This window comes from Lissotriton helveticus, chromosome 8, assembly GCF_964261635.1.
Source record: "Lissotriton helveticus chromosome 8, aLisHel1.1, whole genome shotgun sequence".
Lineage (NCBI taxonomy): Eukaryota > Metazoa > Chordata > Amphibia > Caudata > Salamandridae > Lissotriton > Lissotriton helveticus.
Genome location: NC_136069.1, coordinates 1,554,707,520 through 1,554,729,237, shown reverse-complemented (window position 1 = coordinate 1,554,729,237; position 21,718 = coordinate 1,554,707,520).

Here is a 21,718-nt window from a genome sequence, read left to right as displayed (position 1 = left end):
TGAATACTTTTAAGGGCTCCCGTGAGCCCCTGTAGCTGACGAGCTATTGGAGATGCACCTTCGCGCCCGAGAGGCAATGAAGCCTGTGACTGTTGTTTGGCAGCCTTCTCAGCCACCCCAGAACTGATCTCTACTGATGAGGGATATTATCCCGAAACACGAGCTGTGTCTAGAGATACTGGAAATACCAAGTACTTACTTGCACCAACCTTGGTGAAACACTTACAAACTTTTTCCTAACTGTTCAAGTCATACGAACTGCATGTACCAGAATGCAAAGGGGCGATCCGGCGGAGAGGTTAGGAGTGTGCTCCCATCTTTGAATACTTTTAAGGGCTCCCGTGAGCCCCCGTAGCTGACGAGCTATTGGAGATGCACCTTGGCCCCCGAGAGGCAACGAACCTGTGACTGTTGTTTGGCAGCCTTCTCAGCCATTCCAGAACTGATCTCTACTGATGAGGGATATTATCCCGAAACACGAGCCGTGTCTAGAGATACTGGAAATACCAAGTACTTGCTTGCATCAACCTTGCTGAAACACTTACAAACTTTTTCCTAACTCTTTAAGTCATACGAACTGCATGTACCAGAATGCAAAGGGGCGATCCGGCGGAGAGGTTAGGAGTGTGCTCCCATCTTTGAATACTTTTAAGGGCTCCTGTGAGCCCCCGTAGCTGACGAGCTATTGGAGATGCACCTTCGCGCCCGAGAGGCAACGAAGCCTGTGACTGTTGTTTGGCAGCCTTCTCAGCCACCCCAGAACTGATCTCTACTGATGAGGGATATTATCCTGAAACACGAGCCGTGTCTAGAGATACTGGAAATACCAAGTACTTACTTGCACCAACCTTGGTGAAACACTTACAAACTTTTTCATAACTCGACAAGTCATACGAACTGCATGTACCAGAATGCAAAGGGGCGATCCGGCGCGGAGGTTAGGAGTGTGCTCCCATCTTTGAATACTTTTAGGGGCTTCTGTGAGCCCGCGTAGCTGACGAGCTATTGGAGATGCACCTTCGTGCCTGAGAGGCAACGAAGCCTGTGACTGTTGTTTGGCAGCCTTCTCAGCCACCCCAGTACTGATCTCTACTGATGAGGGATATTATTCCGAAACACGAGCCGTGTGTAGAGATACTGGAAATACCAAGTACTTACTTGCACCAACCTTGGTGAAACACTTATAAACTTTTTCCTAACTATTGAAGTCATACGAGATGCATGTACCTGAATGAAAAGGGGTGATCCGGCAGAGATTTTAGGAGTGAGCTCCCATCTTTGAATACTTTTAATGGCTCCTGTGAGCCCCCATAGCTGAAGAGCTATTGAAGATGCACCTTCGCGCCGGAGAGGCAATGAAGCCTGTGACTGTTGTTTGGCAGCCTTCTCAGCCACCCCAGAACTGATCTCTACTGATGAGGGATATTATCCCGAAACACGAGCCGTGTCTAGAGATACTGGAAATACCAAGTACTTACTTGCACCAACCTTGGTGAAACACTTACAAACTTTTTCCTAACTCTTCAAGTCATACGAACTGCATGTACCAGAATGCAAAGGGGCGATCCAGCGGAGAGGTTAGGAGTGTGCTCCCATCTTTGAATACTTTTAAGGGCTCCCGTGAGCCCCCGTAGCTGACAAGCTATTGGAGCTGCACCTTCGCGCCCGAGAGGCCACGAAGCCTGTGACTGTTGTTTGGCAGCCTTCGCAGCCACCCCAGAACTGATCCCTACTGATGAGGGATATTATCCCGAAACACGAGCCGTGTCTAGAGATACTGGAAATACCAAGTACTTACTTGCACCAACCTTGGTGAAACACTTATAAACTTTTTCCTAACTCTTGAAGTCATACGAGATGCATGTACCTGAATGAAAAGGGGTGATCCGGCAGAGATTTTAGGAGTGAGCTCCCATCTTTGAATACTTTTAATGGCTCCTGTGAGCCCCCATAGCTGAAGAGCTATTGGAGATCCACCTTCGCGCCGGAGAGGCAATGAAGCCTGTGACTGTTGTTTGGCAGCCTTCTCAGCCACCCCAGAACTGATCTCTACTGATGAGGGATATTATCCCGAAACACGAGCCGTGTCTAGAGATACTGGAAATACCAAGTACTTACTTGCACCAACCTTGGTGAAACACTTACAAACTTTTTCCTAACTCTTCAAGTCATACGAACTGCATGTACCAGAATGCAAAGGGGCGATCCAGCGGAGAGGTTAGGAGTGTGCTCCCATCTTTGAATACTTTTAAGGGCTCCCGTGAGCCCCCGTAGCTGACAAGCTATTGGAGCTGCACCTTCGCGCCCGAGAGGCCACGAAGCCTGTGACTGTTGTTTGGCAGCCTTCGCAGCCACCCCAGAACTGATCCCTACTGATGAGGGATATTATCCCGAAACACGAGCCGTGTCTAGAGATACTGGAAATACCAAGTACTTGCTTGCATCAACCTTGCTGAAACACTTACAAACTTTTTCCTAACTCTTTAAGTCAAACGAACTGCATGTACCAGAATGCAAAGGGGCGATCCGGCGGAGAGGTTTGGAGTGTGCTCCCATCTTTGAATACTTTTAAGGGCTCCCGTGAGCCCCCGTAGCTGACGAGCTATTGGAGATGCACCTTCGCGCCCAAGAGGCAACGAAGCCTGTGACTGTTGTATGGCAGCCTTCTCAGCCACCCCAGAACTGATCTCTACTAATGAGGGATATTATCCCGAAACACGAGCCGTGTCTAGAGATACTGGAAATACCAAGTACTTACTTGCACCAACCTTGGTGAAACACTTACAAACTTTTTCATAACTCGTCAAGTCATACGAACTGCATGTACCAGAATGCAAAGGGGCGATCTGGCGCGGAGGTTATGAGTGTGCTCCCATCTTTGAATACTTTTAAGGGCTTCTGTGAGCCCGCGTAGCTGACGAGCTATTGGAGATGCACCTTTGCGCCTGAGAGGCAACGAAGCCTGTGACTGTTGTTTGGCAGCCTTCTTAGCCACCCCAGTACTGATCTCTACTGATGAGGGATATTATTCCGTAACACGAGCCGTGTGTAGAGATACTGGAAATACCAAGTACTTACTTGCACCAACCTTGGTGAAACACTTATAAACTTTTTCCTAACTCTTCAAGTCATACGAGATGCATTTACCAGAATGCAAAGGGGCGATCCGGCGGAGAGGTTAGGAGTGTGCTCCCATTATTGAATACTTTTAAGGCCTCCCGTGAGCCCCCGTAGCTGACGAGCTATTAGAGATGCACCTCCGCGCCCGATAGGCAACGAATCCTGTGACTGTAGTTTGGCAGCCTTCTCAGCCACGCCAGAACTGATCTCCACTGATGAGGGATATTATTCCGAAACACGAGCCGTGTATAGCGATATTGGAAATACCAAGTACTTACTTGCACCAACCTTGGTGAAACACTTACAAACTTTTTCCTAACTCTTCAAGTCATACGAACTGCATGTACCAGAATGCAAAGGGGCGATCCGGCGGAGAGGTTAGGAGTGTGCTCCCATCTTTGAATACTTTTAAGGGCTCCCGTGAGCCCCCGTAGCTGGCGATCTATTGGAGATGCACCTTTGCGCCTGAGAGGCAACGAAGCCTGTGACTGTTGTTTGGCAGCCTTCTTAGCCACCCCAGTACTGATCTCTACTGATGAGGGATATTATTCCGTAACACGAGCCGTGTGTAGAGATACTGGAAATACCAAGTACTTACTTGCACCAACCTTGGTGAAACACTTATAAACTTTTTCCTAACTCTTCAAGTCATACGAGATGCATTTACCAGAATGCAAAGGGGCGATCCGGCGGAGAGGTTAGGAGTGTGCTCCCATTATTGAATACTTTTAAGGCCTCCCGTGAGCCCCCGTAGCTGACGAGCTATTAGAGATGCACCTCCGCGCCCGATAGGCAACGAAGCCTGTGACTGTAGTTTGGCAGCCTTCTCAGCCACGCCAGAACTGATCTCCACTGATGAGGGATATTATTCCGAAACACGAGCCGTGTATAGAGATATTGGAAATACCAAGTACTTACTTGCACCAACCTTGGTGAAACACTTACAAACTTTTTCCTAACTCCTCAAGTCATACGAACTGCAGGTACCAGAATGCAAAGGGGCGATCCGGCGGAGAGGTTAGGAGTGTGCTCCCATCTTTGAATACTTTTAAGGGCTCCCGTGAGCCCCTGTAGCTGACGAGCTATTGGAGATGCACCTTCGCGCCCGAGAGGCAATGAAGCCTGTGACTGTTGTTTGGCAGCCTTCTCAGCCACCCCAGAACTGATCTCTACTGATGAGGGATATTATCCCGAAACACGAGCTGTGTCTAGAGATACTGGAAATACCAAGTACTTACTTGCACCAACCTTGGTGAAACACTTACAAACTTTTTCCTAACTGTTCAAGTCATACGAACTGCATGTACCAGAATGCAAAGGGGCGATCCGGCGGAGAGGTTAGGAGTGTGCTCCCATCTTTGAATACTTTTAAGGGCTCCCGTGAGCCCCTGTAGCTGACGAGCTATTGGAGATGCACCTTTGCGCCCGAGAGGCAATGAAGCCTGTGACTGTTGTTTGGCAGCCTTCTCAGCCACCCCAGAACTGATCTCTACTGATGAGGGATATTATCCCGAAACACGAGCTGTGTCTAGAGATACTGGAAATACCAAGTACTTACTTGCACCAACCTTGGTGAAACACTTACAAACTTTTTCCTAACTGTTCAAGTCATACGAACTGCATGTACCAGAATGCAAAGGGGCGATCCGGCGGAGAGGTTAAGAGTGTGCTCCCATCTTTGAATACTTTTAAGGGCTCCCGTGAGCCCCCGTAGCTGACGAGCTATTGGAGATGCACCTTGGCCCCCGAGAGGCAACAAACCTGTGACTGTTGTTTGGCAGCCTTCTCAGCCATTCCAGAACTGATCTCCACTGATGAGGGATATTATTCCGAAACACGAGCCGTGTATAGAGATATTGGAAATACCAAGTACTTACTTGCACCAACCTTGGTGAAACACTTACAAACTTTTTCCTAACTCTTCAAGTCATACGAACTGCATGTACCAGAATGCAAAGGGGCGATCCGGCGGAGAGGTTAGGAGTGTGCTCCCATCTTTGAATACTTTTAAGGGCTCCCGTGAGCCCCCGTAGCTGGCGATCTATTGGAGATGCACCTTCGCGTCCGAGAGGCAACGAAGCCTGTGACTGTTGTTTGGCAGCCTTCTCAGCCACCCCAGAACTGATCTCTACTGATGAGGGATATCATCCCGAAACACGAGCCGTGTCTAGAGATACTGGAAATACCAAGTACTTACTTGCACCAACCTTGGTGAAACACTTACAAACTTTTTCCTAACTCTTCAAGTCATACGAACTGCATGTACCAGAATGCATAGGGGCGATCCGGCGGAGAGGTTAGGAGTGTGCTCCCATCTTTGAATACTTTTAAGGGCTACCGTGAGCCCCCGTAGCTGACGAGCTATTGGAGATCCACTTTCGCGCCCGAGAGGCAACGAAGCCTGTGACTGTTGTTTGGCAGCCTTCTCAGCCACCCCAGAACTGATCTCCACTGATGAGGGATATTATCCCGAAACACGAGCCGTGTCTAGAGATACTGGCACTACCAAATACTTACTTGTACCAACCTTGGTGAAACACTTACAAACTTTTTACTAACTCTTCAAGTCATACCAACTGCATGTACCAGAATGCAAATGGGCGATCCGGCGGAGAGGTTAGGAGTGTGCTCCCATCTTTGAATACTTTTAAGGGCTCCTGTGAGCCCGCGTAGCTGATGAGCTATTGGAGATGCACCTTCGCGCCCGAGTGGCAACGAAGCCTGTGACTGTTGTTTGGCAGCCTTCTCAGCCACCCCAGAACTGATCTCTAATGATGAGGGATATTATTCCGAAACACGAGCCGTGTATAGAGATACTGGAAATACCAAGTACTTACTTGCAACAACCTTGGTGGAACACTTACAAACTTTTTCCTAACTTTTCAAGTCATACGAACTGCATGTACCAGAATGCAAAGGGGCGATCCGGCGGAGAGGTTAGGAGTGTGCTCCCATTATTGAATACTTTTAAGGCCTCCCGTGAGCCCCCGTAGCTGACGAGCTATTAGAGATGCACCTCCGCGCCCGATAGGCAACGAAGCCTGTGACTGTAGTTTGGCAGCCTTCTCAGCCACGCCAGAACTGATCTCCACTGATGAGGGATATTATTTCGAAACACGAGCCGTGTATAGAGATACTGGAAATACCAAGTACTTACTTGCACCAACCTTGGTGAAACACTTACAAACTTTTTCCTAACTCTTCAAGTCATACGAACTGCATGTACCAGAATGCATAGGGGCGATCCGGCGGAGAGGTTAGGAGTGTGCTCCCATCTTTGAATACTTTTAAGGGCTACCGTGAGCCCCCGTAGCTGACGAGCTATTGGAGATCCACCTTCGCGCCCGAGAGGCAACGAAGCCTGTGACTGTTGTTTGGCAGCCTTCTCAGCCACCCCAGAACTGATCTCCACTGATGAGGGATATTATCCCGAAACACGAGCCGTGTCTAGAGATACTGGAACTACCAAATACTTACTTGTACCAACCTTGGTGAAACACTTACAAACTTTTTACTAACTCTTCAAGTCATACCAACTGCATGTACCAGAATGCAAATGGGCGATCCGGCGGAGAGGTTAGGAGTGTGCTCCCATCTTTGAATACTTTTAAGGGCTCCTGTGAGCCCGCGTAGCTGATGAGCTATTGGAGATGCACCTTCGCGCCCGAGTGGCAACGAAGCCTGTGACTGTTGTTTGGCAGCCTTCTCAGCCACCCCAGAACTGATCTCTACTGATGAGGGATATCATCCCGAAACACGAGCTGTGTCTAGAGATACTGGAAATGCCAAGTACTTACTTGCACCAACCTTGGTGAAACACTTACAAACTTTTTCCTAACTCTTCAAGTCATACGAACTGCATGTACCAGAATGCATAGGGGCGATCCGGCGGAGAGGTTAGGAGTGTGCTCCCATCTTTGAATACTTTTAAGGGCTCCCGTGAGCCCCCTAGCTGACGAGCTATTGGAGATGCACCTTCGCGCCTGAGAGGCAACGAAGCCTGTGACTGTTGTTTGGCAGCCTTCTCAGCCATCCCAGAACTGATCTCTACTGATGAGGGATATTATCCCGAAAAACGAGCCGTGTCTAGAGATACTGGAAATACCAAGTACTTACTTTCACCAACCTTGGTGAAACACTTACAAACCTTTTCCTAACTCTTCAAGTCATACGAACTGCATGTACCCGAATGCAAAGGGGCGATCCGGCGGAGAGGTTAGGAGTGTGCTCCCATCTTTGAATACTTTTAAGGGCTACCGTGAGCCCCCGTAGCTGACAAGCTATTGGAGATGCACCTTCGTGCCTGAGAGGCAACGAAGCCTGTGACTGTTGTTTGACAGCCTTCTCAGCCACCCCAGAACTGATCTCTACTGATGAGGGATATTATCCCGAAACACGAGCCGTGTCTAGAGATACTGGAAATACCAAGTACTTACATGTACCAGAATGCAAAGGGGCGATCCGGCGGAGAGGTTAGGAGTGTGCTCCCATCTTTGAATACTTTTAAGGGCTCCTGTGAGCCCCCGTAGCTGACGAGCTATTGGAGATGCACCTTCGCGCCCGAGAGGCAACGAAGCCTGTGACTGTTGTTTGGCAGCCTTCTCAGCCACCCCAGAACTGATCTCTACTGATGAGGGATATTATCCCGAAACCCGAGCCGTGTCTAGAGATACTGGAAATACCAAGTACTTACTTGCACCTACCTTGGTGAAACACTTACAAACTTTTTCCTAACTCTTCAAATTATACGAACTGCATGTACCAGAATGCAAAGGGGCGATCCGGCGGAGAGGTTAGGAGTGTGCTCCCATCTTTGAAGGCATTTGAAATAAGTTAATGTCCATGGGGCTGTTTTATATTTAATAACAGAAAATTCTCAGCTAGACCACCATGGCAAATTTCGATGCAAAGAAAAACACAGAACTCCTGGTAGATTCTAGTACCGGCATCCGTAAACGGTTTGGGGAGTTCTTACAAGTATGTAAAAGGAGATGACTTGCTGCATTGGATTTGTGCTTATCTAAAAACGGTGAAACAGGAAACTGTCTTTGCAGTCTGTGCTGTGCCTTTTAGCTATGTCTAAAGTCAAGTTCCTTGCAAGTTCAGAATAGTGAAATAGATACTGTGTTTTTATTTTTTATGGCAAGGGAACGCAGTGAGAACGAATTTGCGGAAACCTGTTTGAAGAAATCACCCACAAAATTCCAACTGTATGATTTTTGCTCTATATTTGAGGGTGAGTGATCGTGTCCAAAGGAGTGGCAATCCACTAAAGGATTTGGTACAGCAGTGTTAGAGGTCAACTAGAGGAAGCGGCCACCGGTGTTCTTATGTAGACAGAATGAATTTGGTCTATAAACAAGTACAAACAGACTCTTTTAGAAGATAGTTGTGTTTTGAGGAGTGAGGCTTCTGTTGAGGACATCTTTTGAATGTAACCACCATAGTGCTCAGTTTATTTACACATTCTCTATTCTGTTTACGTCTATATCCTGACTTCTGTGTACCTATGCATTGACTTTTTGACCCTAAAGAAAGGAAATCTTTGAAAGAAAAAAAACTTGGTTGATGAGAGACATTATAGACAACAGTAATTGGTAAGAACACTTGTATTGATTTATGTTATGCAGATTAGAGAGAAATGGCATTTGAAATGAGTTAATGTCCATGGGGCTGTTTTATATTTAATAATAGAAAATTCTCAGCGAATTAGATCCTATTCGTTGTCCTTCCAGATAACCGTAGATACTGATATTTCTATTTTGGCTAATAATGTGTACAGTCTAAATAGCCACACAACGTGTTCACTAGAGTGCTTATAATGATGACCAAGAATGTTATGGCATGCATGTAAACAGTTTCTCTGTTTTCGTTACTTCAGCCCTGGAGAAGGAGCATGTGTCGCCATGAAACACGTGTTGGCTGAAACCAAGAGTAGAAAATAAGGTTTTTTGTAAATATTCTTTGTGGAAACACATCATTGTATTGCCTACATAGGCTTTGTACAATGTTTGACTTTTTGTCTGTTTTATAATTGTATGAATGGTTACATATTTTTTTTAAATGTTTTGTTATTAGGCTAGGATGCACGGAATAATGCTCTTTTGTAAATTTACTGTTTTTAGTATCACCAACAAAGGGTGTGAAGTAAAATTTCCAGGGTAAAGCTATCCGTTGGAGTGTACTTGTACGTCGGATAATTCATGAGCACTAAATCTCTCTATGAAATTTGTTTGTTTCCTTTTGATAAATGCATTGGGTCCACATTGAAGGAGGTCTAGCCATGGTGGATATCCGCCTCTACTACTGGGCTGCACATACACTGGTGGTGGATGACTGGACAAATGCCAGATGGGAGGACCCTGTCTTCAGGGAATATGTCTTTGTGACTGGTGCAGGTAATGTCATGGGCATACTATGTGGGACACCTATTCCCCAAGCGCTCCCTGAAATCACTAGGAAAGTCTTCAAGGCTTTTAGGTCTGTGCTGCGGTGGATAGGGTAAGACTATTGAGTGACGCTGGAGACTTCCCCCTCTATTGTGGGAGATGATTGTTTGAGTGGCACAACTTAAGGGGTTCCGAGATGGAACCGTATAGGTGTGTTAAGGCTGGGAGATGTTGTTTGGGAGGCTGATCACATGAAAGCCTTTTCTCCCCTCCAACCTGCATTCTCCATACATAAATCCCAATTCTATCTCTGTCTCCATCTTAGGCATGCTCTGTCTGGGTACATGCCAGCATCTGCCACACTCCGGGCTATAACCCACTGGAAGCACAACGATTTACTGGTCCACTGGCCAATGGAGGCATCTCCGAGCGCACTTTGGAGCCCTTAGAAATTGTTCCCCTCGAGGAGGTGGTATGGTGGGAGGCATGCACGATCCCAAATACCCTAGCCATTTTGTCACGCCTATGTCTCATCCAACTTAACTTCCTTTCCTGCACACACTTCACACCTCATTAATTTTTGGAAGCCCAGATAATATTAGTGCTCACCTGTTCCAGATACTGGAAAGAAACAGTACACTTTTTCCATATGGTGTGGGGATGTTCAATTATCCAACGTTATTGGGTAAACATATTTAGGCTACTCTCAGAAGTTGTGGGTCAGATATTGGAGGCCTTTGTTTATGTTTGTGGGAATTGTAACGTGCACAGCTACTCAACAGAGTGTCTGGTGCGAAACCAGTGGAGAGCGGACTAGAGGAGAAGCAGATGAGAATTCAGTTTAGATGAAGTGGAATGTCATAAGTCTCTTCCTAAAGATGATGGGGTCCTGAATGTTGCGTAATTCCAATGGAAGTTGGTTCCCAGTCCCAGCAGCTCTATAGGAAAGAGAGCCGCCGTCCACTCTTTTCAGGCAGAACCTAGGAACGTGTGCCAACAGCAGTGAGGATGAGCACAGCTGCCTGGAAGGGACATAGAACCTGAAACACTTTCTACGGTAAAAGGGGCCTCGCCCATAAAGATATGTATGTGACAAGATCAAGGACTTGAAAGTCACCCTCTCTTTTACTAGCTGCCAGGGTAAATTATGCAGATGTTGCTTAACACTGGTCTTTTTTGGAATGTTTAGGAGAGTTCTGAACGCAGCCTTCTGCACTACCGAACCTTGTTCAGTAGGTAGCCTGGCAGACCAGTGCATAAGGCATTAGCTTAGTCCAGGCGTGAAGTTATCAGTGCACAGATGACGGTTTCCCTTGCAGGGATAGGGAGAAGAGGGAGGAACTTTTTTAGAGACTTCAAGGAGCCGAAGCATAACTCTGTTAGTTTCTTAATCGGAGGACTAAAGCTCAACCTCTCATTGAACCAGATCCCTAGGTTCTTTGTGAGTTGGCCATCAGGGGAAGGCATAGGGGACTCTTCTGGCCAGAACGAGTTTAAAAACTGTGGGGGAAAGTTCCAGAAGAAAAAGATCTCTGTTTTTTCCTCGTTGCATATTAACTTGGCGGAGGATAGCCAGCTAAAGACACCTGACAGGCAGGATTTAATAGGAGAGATGGAAGAGTCGTTTTTCTTCCAAGTGAAGAATAGCTGTGTGTCATCCGCATAGGCAATGCCCTTGGTGCAGAGGTCCTCAGCCATCTATATAAGGGGTGACATATAAATATTAAAGAGCATAGGGCTCAATACAGACCCTTGCGGTACTCCTGTGGTCAGAGGGTGGTGGGAGGCAGAATATGGAGGGATCCAGATTTGCTGCATTCTGCCCTCCAGATAGGATTTAGGCCACTGCCAAGCAGACCCAGATACTCCAATTTCCTGGAGACAAGCAAGGAGGAGGGAATGCGGCACAGTGTTGAACGCGGCCTACAGATCAAGTAGGACAAGCGCAGCTCTGCCTCCTGCATCTAAAGTTTCCCAGATGACCTCAGAGACTTATACCAGAGCAGATTTAGTGCTATGTGAGGCTCTGAAGCCAGATTGAGCGGGGTGAAGGAGGCCATGTAGTTCAACATATTCAGACAGCTGTTTTTTAACCAGCTTTTTGTTCACTTTCACCACAGCAGGGAGGAGGGAAATAGGCAGGGTAGCATTGGGATTAAAAATCAGCCCGGGCACGCAAAAAAAAGTGGCCCACATTTGCATATTGTCTTTCCGCAAAATACTGCTTGGGCTAAATGTTATTTAAAAAGGGGGGAGAGGGGGTAAAACAATGCTTTGATTAGTTTAAACTGGCGAAACACACCTGAAAACAAGTGAGGCCACTTCTGCTCAGGCCCCCTGCCCCTGCTCAGTGTGCAGATATTATTTGGCCAGCCCAGCGAGAGAAAGGGATTGACACCTCTGCCTGTTGATAAAAAGGAGGTAATGGACGCCCATCTGCCTCCAGAAAGGCACCCACTAGGCCGGTGGCGGTATCCAAACAATGCGGAAACCACCCAAATCGCCCCCTCCAGACTGCTCAAAAAAACAGCCCTCAGCTGGCAGTTCGGGCTGGACTGTTCCCATGAGGCACAGGGTCAAGACTGATTTGCATATGGCCATGTCTGAACTGGGGTGGCTTGGTGAGCAAAATAACAATGGATTAAACTCAGATCTGTGACTGGGGGTGAATGTTTTGCCATTGTGCAACATTCCGTCCATCATCTTGTGTGTTTTGCTGTTCACCCTATGTGGGAAGGGTATGCCCAGAAGTGGGTCCCGTGCTCACTACGCCACTGGAGTCAAGCTATCCTGGCTGAAGATGGCTGATAGCTATAAACCGGTTCTAGGATGCTTGATGCCGGCCCAGGGAAGACATGGCTTTGCAGTTCAGGCTGGACTGTTCCCATGAGGCACAGGGTCAAGACTGATTTGCATATGGCCATGTCTGAACAGGGGTGGCTTGGTAAGCAAAATAACGATGGGTTATACCCAGATCTGTGACTGGGTGTGAATGTTTTGCCATTGTGCAACATTCCGTCCATCATCTTGTGTGTTTCACAGCTGGAACTGGACATCGGTCCCTCGGGCATTGCCTGCGTGCCTGCGTTACCTATCCGACACTGGAAATAGGGTGATAGCTCGAGGGGAGATTAATGTCAAGCAAAGATTTTTTCAACAAAGGGATGATTTTAGCTTGTTTCCAGGTAGATGATACTTTGGCTGAAGTCACAGATAGATTAATAATGAATTCAGCTCCAGGTTAATCACCTCTGAGGCCCTAAAAAGTCGTTTGGTTTGGCAGGGGTCAGCAGGCGAGCCGGATTTAAAAGAGCTGAGGGCTGCTAAGGATTTCTGCCTGAATATAGCATTGAAGGTTAGAAGAGTAGCTGACGAGGCAGGGGGCGACTGCACAGAAGGGGAGCTCACGGCTGTCAGGCTATTGTCAGTAACAACATTTGATTGAAATGCACAGACCTTGTTGGTGAAGAAACAAGAGAGTTCCTCACGCCAGGCGCGCGATGGGGAGTGGGTGCTTGCCGCAGCTTTGGGGGAAAGAAAGCTTTGCACAATGTTCAAAATTTCTTTAGCATTGTTACCTGAGTGGGCAATACAATCTGTGTAATATAAGCTTTTTAAGCATGAGCAATGGAGGTATAGTATGACTTTTGAGTCCGTCTAAGGGTTGTCCTGGCTAAAGGGCAGTACTCCTAACTCCATTTGCGCTCTAATCTTTTGCACTGTTGTTTCTGACCTTTCAGAAAGCAGGAAAATCACGGCTTAGTAGGAGGGTTCCTAGGGCTTCTGTGTCCGATATCAGGGATAAGATGCTCTAGGGCTTGGTGGATCAATTTAGTGAAATTTGGTAGGGATTCATTCATATCAGTGGCTATAGCAGGACGTGATTCTACTAGAACTAGACTGAAGGCCGCCGGGTCAATTCTATGGGCTGGTATCCTTTGGTGGCCGAAGCAGAGCCGAGCCACCTTGGGTTTATTTTTGACTTGCAGAGAGAAGTGGATCAAGAAATTATCAGTCCAAGTTACCGGTAGGGGATACTGAACTGTAATAGGAAAGTTGGAACAGTTTCAGTCCAACATATGTCTGCCCAGGTGGGTGGGTGAACTAACCCATTGTTGAAGCTGGGCAAGTCTCAGGGAGTCAAGAAACTCCTGAGTGTCCTCTTCTACACCGACATCCATATGAATGTTGATGTCCCAGAGGAGGACAAACTGAGAGTATTGTACAGCGCGCAGGATAATTATCTCATGTAGAGTTTTGAGGAAGGGGCCGGCAGGGCCGGGGGGCCTATAAATCAAAATACCTCCCAATGAGAGATGGGGGAAATGGTAATGCAGAAGTCAAGGGCTTCTCCGTCCCCTTGCTCCCTTATCCCATTACGCTGGGACTTCCAATTATCCTTAAATATCACCGCCATTCCACCCCTCTTTCTGATTGTTGATCAACTCTCAAAATTTTAATGCCATCTGGAATGGCTAACTCAATCACTGGGCTAGAGTTTTCGGTTAGCCAAGTCTCAGTGATGAAAAGCATGTCAATGTGAGCATCACTAAGCACATCATAGATATCCTGTGAGTGTTTAGCGATCAAGCGTGCATTAATCATGGCTGCTCTTATCGTGTGCTCCCTATTTCCATCACTCAGGGCATTAGTAAGGGGTTGGAGGTGGGTGGGCCTTGGGAATAGGCAGAATTTACAAAGATTGCATATCGAGGTCATATGAGTGGTGACATCCCACCTAGCAGCCCCAATGCACACCAAGGGGTCGAGTGATAGCAATTCATCCCGACCATACAATATACGCACAAGCTTACTGATTTTCCAAAATTGTCTTGCATGGTATCCTATATGTATTTGGTGGCCCCTGGGGTGATGGAACTTTAGTCGGCCTGGGAGCTCTACTTGCTAAATGGGACATCGCAAAACCCTTGAAAGCGATAGATGCTCAAACCCCCCCTCCGCCCCCCTCTCCCACCCCCACTGTGGGAATGGTGGGCGGGTGGGTATGGACCAATGTGCAAAATAAGAAGAACCAATATATACCGCACGCAAATTCCCCCCAAAATTCTTCAGACTCTAGGGGAAATGGTGGGCGTATTACAGACGGAATGGGGAGAACAAATTAAATGGACGGGTAGGGAATGAATTTAAAAAAAAATGAGTATTTCACTCCAGAGAGTCCCTCGTGTGTGACTGCAAAGGATGAGTGTAGTGTGTGACATTTTAAAAGCAATAAAATGTTCTTATGAAAAAAGAGAAGTTTAAATACACAATTAGTGTGGGTGAGGAAGAAAAAACTGGGTGGGGAGGATGAGCAACACAGAGTATAGAGGGCCAAGATTTGAGGAGAGAAGTAGCACAAGAGAGATAGCAAGAAAACACATGCACTCACATGGAGTGCTGAAAGAAAAAGTAGTTCACTGAATGTGAGTGGTGGAAGGATACAAGTGACCCAATTAAAAGAATGGTAAATAATCTATGCTCCAAGGCAAGTAATGGACAAACACCAAAAGAGGAAGAACAGCCATTGATTAAAAAGCTAGCAAATGGGATTGACAAGATAGCGAACCAAAGGTGAGCACTGGGCTGACTCAAAACCCACTGTCATTTATGGTATAGTACACTATGCTTCCTCGACCCGGTGGTACCACAAGCAATTTTTCTGGGCCAAGCTGCGCCATTTTCAAAATGCAGAGATACGCTGTATTAACAAGAAAATGGCGCATCCCTGTGCTCATCCCTGTGCCGGCGCTAAGAAAGCTGCCTAGCGCCAATGCAGGCGCTGTTCCTGTGCAAAAACAATCATTAATTGCATTTTGCTCCTTCTATATAGAAAGAGCAAAAACACGAGGAGAAATAAAAGATCCTTGTAAATCTGGAGCAGTGTCAAAAAGCCATGGGTGTTTCTGGGAACGAGAGAAGAAGAGGGTGGGACCAGGAGCCAATCTTTAAGCAGGTCCTGCACTCATGGCTCCAAGGAGAACATGTAAGACAAGGGGAATGCAGTTCCTAGGGGGTAGAAGGGAAGGGAAAGACAAAACTTTTGTCATATTGCCCGCACACACCCCGAGAGGTGTCATGCTTCATCATTGGGCCTTGCTCCTCGTCGGGCTGGCGCTGCAATGCTCGACGGGCTCTTTGTCGGAAATCTTTTTAGGAGAAGCCGTTGGGTGCGTGGGGGTAAGGGGACAATGTGGGATGTGGTGCACGTGTAAACGTGGTCTAAAATAGGTCAGTCCTAGGCTCAATAAAGTTTTAATGGGAAGGTAGATCCTGCCTAATTAAAAGGAATTGGACGCCCTGTCGGATTGTAATGATCCTACCAGGCTGTCACTAGTGTGGGGTCCTGAAGCAGTGCCAACCGATTCCCTAGGAACATTTAGGCACGAAACATGTCGACCCCACACTAGTGACAGCCTGGTAGGATCATTACAGTCCGACAGGGCATCCAATTCCTTTTAATTAGGCAGGATCTACCTTACCATTAAAACTTAATTGAGCCTAGGACTGACCCTGACCTATTTTAGACCACCTTTACACGTGCACCACATCCCACATTGTCCCCTTACCCCCACGCACCCAACAGCTTGTCCTAAAAAGATCTCCGACAAAGAGCCCCGGAAACGGTGAGCCCGTCGAGCATTGCAGAGCCGGCTCAACGAGGAGCAAGGCCCAATGATGAAGCATGACATCTCACGGGGTGTGTGAGGGCAACATGACAAAAGTTTTGTCTTTCCCTTCCCTTCTACCCCCTAGGACCTGCATTCCCCTTGTCTGACATGTTTCTGGGAATGCCCACAGCAACACCCATTGCTGCGAACACTGCGTTGCAGATTGCCATATGTACAAGGCTGTGTTAAGCCACGCAAGGTGGCTTAGTGCAACCTTGTAAATATGGGCTTGCATAGAGGGCCACTGGAGCGTCAATAAGTGATACTCCGGTGGCGTTAGGGGCTTGTAAGGTTTTCTGTTGAAACATTGCCAGGTTTGGGTGTCGGGTAGTGCCCAGTCACTTGAAACTGCACAGAATAAGAATGGCAACTCTCCACAACCTCTTTAGAACATTTTGTGGTCCTGAAGAAATATAAAGAAGATAACAGAAGAGCCTGCCAGCCTACTGTAGAAAAGAAGGCCGAAGGACTCATGGCTTATCCTAATACTCATGAACGGGAACCTCTCTCCAAGGGTCAAGTGGTTGGTCTCCTGTTGTTGCTACAAGGGAAAATATGCAGAAGTACGCCCTGACAGATTACATAGGAATGGACATTGAGAGATCCCTTCCTTAAGAAATACTAAGCATCTAGAAGCCTTTCCTGAGCAACTGAAGGTTGTAGTAGAGACTAGGAGTGGCTTTCAGAGAATCAAAAACATTGGTGACTTTGAAAATGTTTTGACTTCCAGAGGACAGGAAACCAGTGCTATCCCAGGGAGGTAGCACCTTAGGCAGACAAGACTTCCAGGTTTGTCCCTCTCAGAGCTTGATGCCCAGAAGAAAGAACTTTTGGGTAAAGGCAGTGAGCCTTCTTGAGCCCTGCTAAGCTACAGCCTGTCCCTTATCTGTAGAGAGGAGATCACTGAGTATTGAGGATCATGCTTATCCTGATGAAGTCCTTGTAAAATTAATCATATGGAGCCTGATTCTCGAAGGTATTTTACGAGTAGTATTTTTACAACTGTGGAGTCCCATATTTATACGCGCAGTTGTAAAGATACTACTCATAAAATACTTTTGTGCATAGCAAACAATGGTTACTTACACAAGAGTGCAAGTTCACCTTTGTCATTCAGGTCCACAAGCTCCAAAATAGAGTTTGAAATGCATTGATTATTACCTGGAAAGCAAAGGTAAAAGAGAATTGATTCATCCCAGCACCATTTATAGATGATTAGAGTTACCCAATATACAATTGAAAGGGGTCCTCATTGATCTCCAGAAGGAGTGATTAATTCTAATTGAACTGGGCCTCCTATAATGGGGCAAGAGGGGAGGAAGTTCAATATAATGTCACCCTCAAACCATGATGTATGTAAATGTTTTTTGTAAAATGTTTTGAGTCCAATATGTACCATTGAATTTAAATGTGTAGCTTCTTTAGTCTGTAACAGAAGGAACTTTGTGATAGACCAGGCTTCAATCAATGAATCAAGCGGCTACTCACCTGTGGGGGTCTCAAGGCACTGCTGATCCATCTGGGCGAGTAGGTTCAGTCGAATAGCTGGGTCTTGAGAGCCTTCCTGAATTGGGTCAGTGTCTGGGATTGCCTTAGGTGGAGGGGCACGGTGTTCCAGGTCTTGGCAGCCAGGTAGGAGAAGGATCTTCCTCCAGTTCTGGTCTTGTGGATCTATGGGATGGAGGCCATGGCAAGTTGGGCGCAGCGAAGTTGTCTGACTGGTAAGTGTAATGGAGGTGGTGTTACAGATATGGTGGTCCTACATTGAGGAGAGCTTTGAAGGCATATGTGAGGAGCTTGAAGATGATTCTCTTGTTGACTGGGAGCCAGTGGAGTTGTTGAAGGTTTTTGGTGATGTGGCTGAGGCGGAAAATGTCAAGGACAAGTCTGGCTGTGGCATGTTGAACATTCTGTAGTTTCTTGAGCTGTTTCTGGGTGACGCCGGCGTAGAGTGCATTGCTGTAGTTTAGTCGGCTGGTAATGAGTGCATGAGTGACCGTCTTTTTGGATTCTGTGGGGAACCATCTGAATGTCTTTAGAAGCAGGAGCGTGTGGAAGCAGGATGAGGATACAGCGTTGATCTGGTAGTTCATTGTGAACGAAGAGTCCAGTATGATGCCGAGGTTTTGTGCATGATTCTTGGGGATGGGAAAGGTGCCCAGTGTGGCGGGCCACCAGGAGTTGTTCCAGGTGAGTGAGTGGGTCTCAGGATCAGTACTTCGGTCTTGTCCGAGTTGAGCTTGAGGCACCTATTCTTTGTTACAGTCTTCATCCCGCTGTGAAAGTTGATTCTGGCGGCTGTGGGTTTATTGGCGAGGGAAACCATCAGCTGGGTGTTGTCTGTGTAGGAGACGATGTTGAGTCCGTGGTTTCTGACGATGGCCGCGAGGGGGGCTATGTAGATGATAAAGGGGGTGGGGCTCTGGGAGGAGCCCTGGGGCACTCCGCAGCTGATCTCTTTAGGCTCTGAGAGGAATGGAGGTAGCCTGACTCGCTGTGTTTGGCTGGTAAGGAAGGAGTAGATCCAGTCCGGGACCTTGTCCCGGATGCCGGCATTGTGGAGTCTTGTGAATAGGTTGCAGTGGGAGACAGTGTCAAAGGAGGCCAAGAGGTCCATTAGGATGAGGGCTGCGGTTTCATCTAAGGTCAAGGAGGGAGCAGATATCATCAGTGGCATTGAGGAGTGTTGTCTTGGTGCTGTGGTTGCTTCAGAAGCCGGATTGGGAGATGTCCAGGAGGTGGTTCTCTTCGAGGAACTCGGAGAGCTGGGCATTGATGACCTTCTCAATGACCTTGGCTGGGAATGGGAGGAGGGAGATGGGTCTGAAGTTCTTGAGATCTGTGAGGTCAGCGGATTGCTTCTTCAGCAGGGAGTCGATCTTAGCGTGTTTTCAGTCACGGGTAAGGTGGCGGTTTCGATGGAGCAGTTGATGGTGCGGTGAAGCTTGGGGCAATGGAGGTGGCTGCTCTATGGAACGGGCAAGAAGCCAATGGGTCTCCAGAGTGGATGCTCTTCATGTTCTTGAGTGTGTCATCTGTAATGAGCGGAGACCAGTTGAGCAGGATCTGTTGGGGTGCGGTGTGGTTGCGTGCCAGGCATTGTGGCAGTGTCTTAGGTGGCTTATTGAGAAACATGTTCCCCACGTCAGTAAATTAATAGTTCAGATTTATTGCTGATTGGGGAACCTTGTTCATGGAATATTGTGAGACCTAGAAATGTAACAATGTCCTGAGGTTAAACTTTTGACTGTTGTGAACAGCAAGGCTTTCCTAACACCTGTTGCTTTATGGTCAGCCTTCACTGTTGCTTAAGTTCCAGTTTGCCAAAAACATTGACTTTCAAGTCACACTTTTAGTTTTCTTCGCACCTTCCCCGTAAGACTTTTTAAACCCATATCGTTGATTCAGTATTTTGCTTTTTTACCCTTTTTGTTTTCTTCCTGTTTGTTAGATTATTCTTGACTTTTCTAAAATAGTTTGCTAATTTATATTGTTTTCTTAACCTAAATATTGTTTGGTACTACTTGAAAACACATTTCTCGATGGAAATGACTATCCTTGTGCCAAAACTCCTATGGGTTAAACAGAGAGTCCCTAAGAACTGTATCATGACCTAACCAGATTCTGTTTACAGGTTTGAAGAGGTATCTCAAATTATTAATCCACTCTCTGACAACAGACACAGGAAAGTTGAGGTCCTTGAAGTAGGTCTCTCTTCAAATACCCTGTCCCCTATCATACAGGGTGACAAAGCCAAGAAGATGACCATCTAGAGCTCATCTACCTGTGAAGAAGAGAGGGGGTACTTAAAACCTTGCCAACGTACAGTGTTGCTGAAATACTATCGTGGGGCTAAAGAACCTTCATCATCCATTTTTGATCTACCCCTACAATTTAGGGCTCCCACCTCCTCGACCCAGAATCCAGAAGATTGCTGGAATTTGGGAGTGATGCATGTGTTTTGCAAAGAATCTTTGGAAAAAAGAGGATGATTCAGTTTTATTGTTGACCCCTATGTAGAGGATTAATGGAAATTCCTCACTCCTGGTTTGTAACTTTTAGCTTGCAGTGGTCTCACACCCCACAATGGGTTACACCAGTCCCTAAACTTTCTTTCAAGACCACTGAGGAGTAGACTTACTGAACTGCATAGTGGTAGCTTGGCTGTACTGGCCTCTGAGACTGCCCTACCACTAGACACACGTTCTACTTGAAGAGGTTGTTGAACCATGTTCAGGAGCCGCTGGCAATGGCTGTAAATATCCTAGAGCTCAGAATGTGAGTATTTATCTGGGCACAAATGAGACAAGCAAGAATATATTTTGGAATGATAGTCCATCAAAAAGATCATAACGTAGTCTTAACTCTTCTATGACCAGAAATAGCAGAGTAAGGCCACTTTTTATCACATCAAGATGTATTTATTTAGTAGGAACAAAAATAGCTTATTAACCGAAATGCAACTTAGTTCATCACATCAGAGGTCCCTTAAAATGAAGATCTTCTAATTCCTTCTGGGTCCGTTTGTCCTTGATCCATCTTAACTCTGTCTAAGAAAGACTGAACAATTCCAACCACCTGATGGGATGGAATCACTGGCTGATCATAAGTAAGTGGTGACTCAGGATAGTGATGATATAAGGCATTAGCCAAGACATTCTTTAACCTAGGAATAGAAGTATTATTTAAATCATAAATAAAAATGGCCATTCACCTTGTCAATTTTTTCAGCATTTCGGATTTCATATATAGGCCAGCTTCTAGGGTTTAAACAGCTTTATTAAGGAACATAATGTGTACAAAAGAATAAGTAGAACGACAATTATAAATATAACTTAACAAATATGCTGAGCAAGAAATTTGTAAATATGAAAAATGTAGATATTACTGGCAATGAAATATAGTAATACATATATTTATAGTAAAAATATACAGGATTCATTCAGTATAAATAAGGTTGTGTGGGGGGAATTTTATGCCTATGGAAGGTAAGGAGAGGGGTAAAAGGGGAAGAGTGGGAATAACTTGGGGGCCCATTATGATGTCGGGCGGATTGCCCCCGCCAGACTGGCGGTAGCCACCGCCAGCCTGGCGGGGGCAGTCCGCCCCACATCCACACTAGTTTTCCCCCCGCCATATTAGTATGGCGGGGGGACCTCGGCGGACGGAAAGACCGTCCGCCGCTTTTCCGCCCCGGTCGCCTTGCGGCCGGGGCGGAAAAGGAATAATATGGTGGCGGTGTCTATCAGACACCGCCAGCCATATTACAATGGGCTTTTACCAATGCCTTTCCGTGGCGGCAATGCCGCCACGGAAAGGCATGCGGTCTTCACTCTGGGGGCCCCCTGCGGGACCCCAGAGTGAAGGAGAGGTGGGGGGTGCAAACAGGGGGGTACCTCTGGTACCCCCCTTGATGCAATGCATTTTTAGCATTGTGTCGGGCTGTGCAGAGAGCACCGCCCGCCACAATGCTAAAGATACAGGATGTGCCCGCCACTGTGGCGGGCACATCCTAATACCCCCCACGGGACCCCCGCC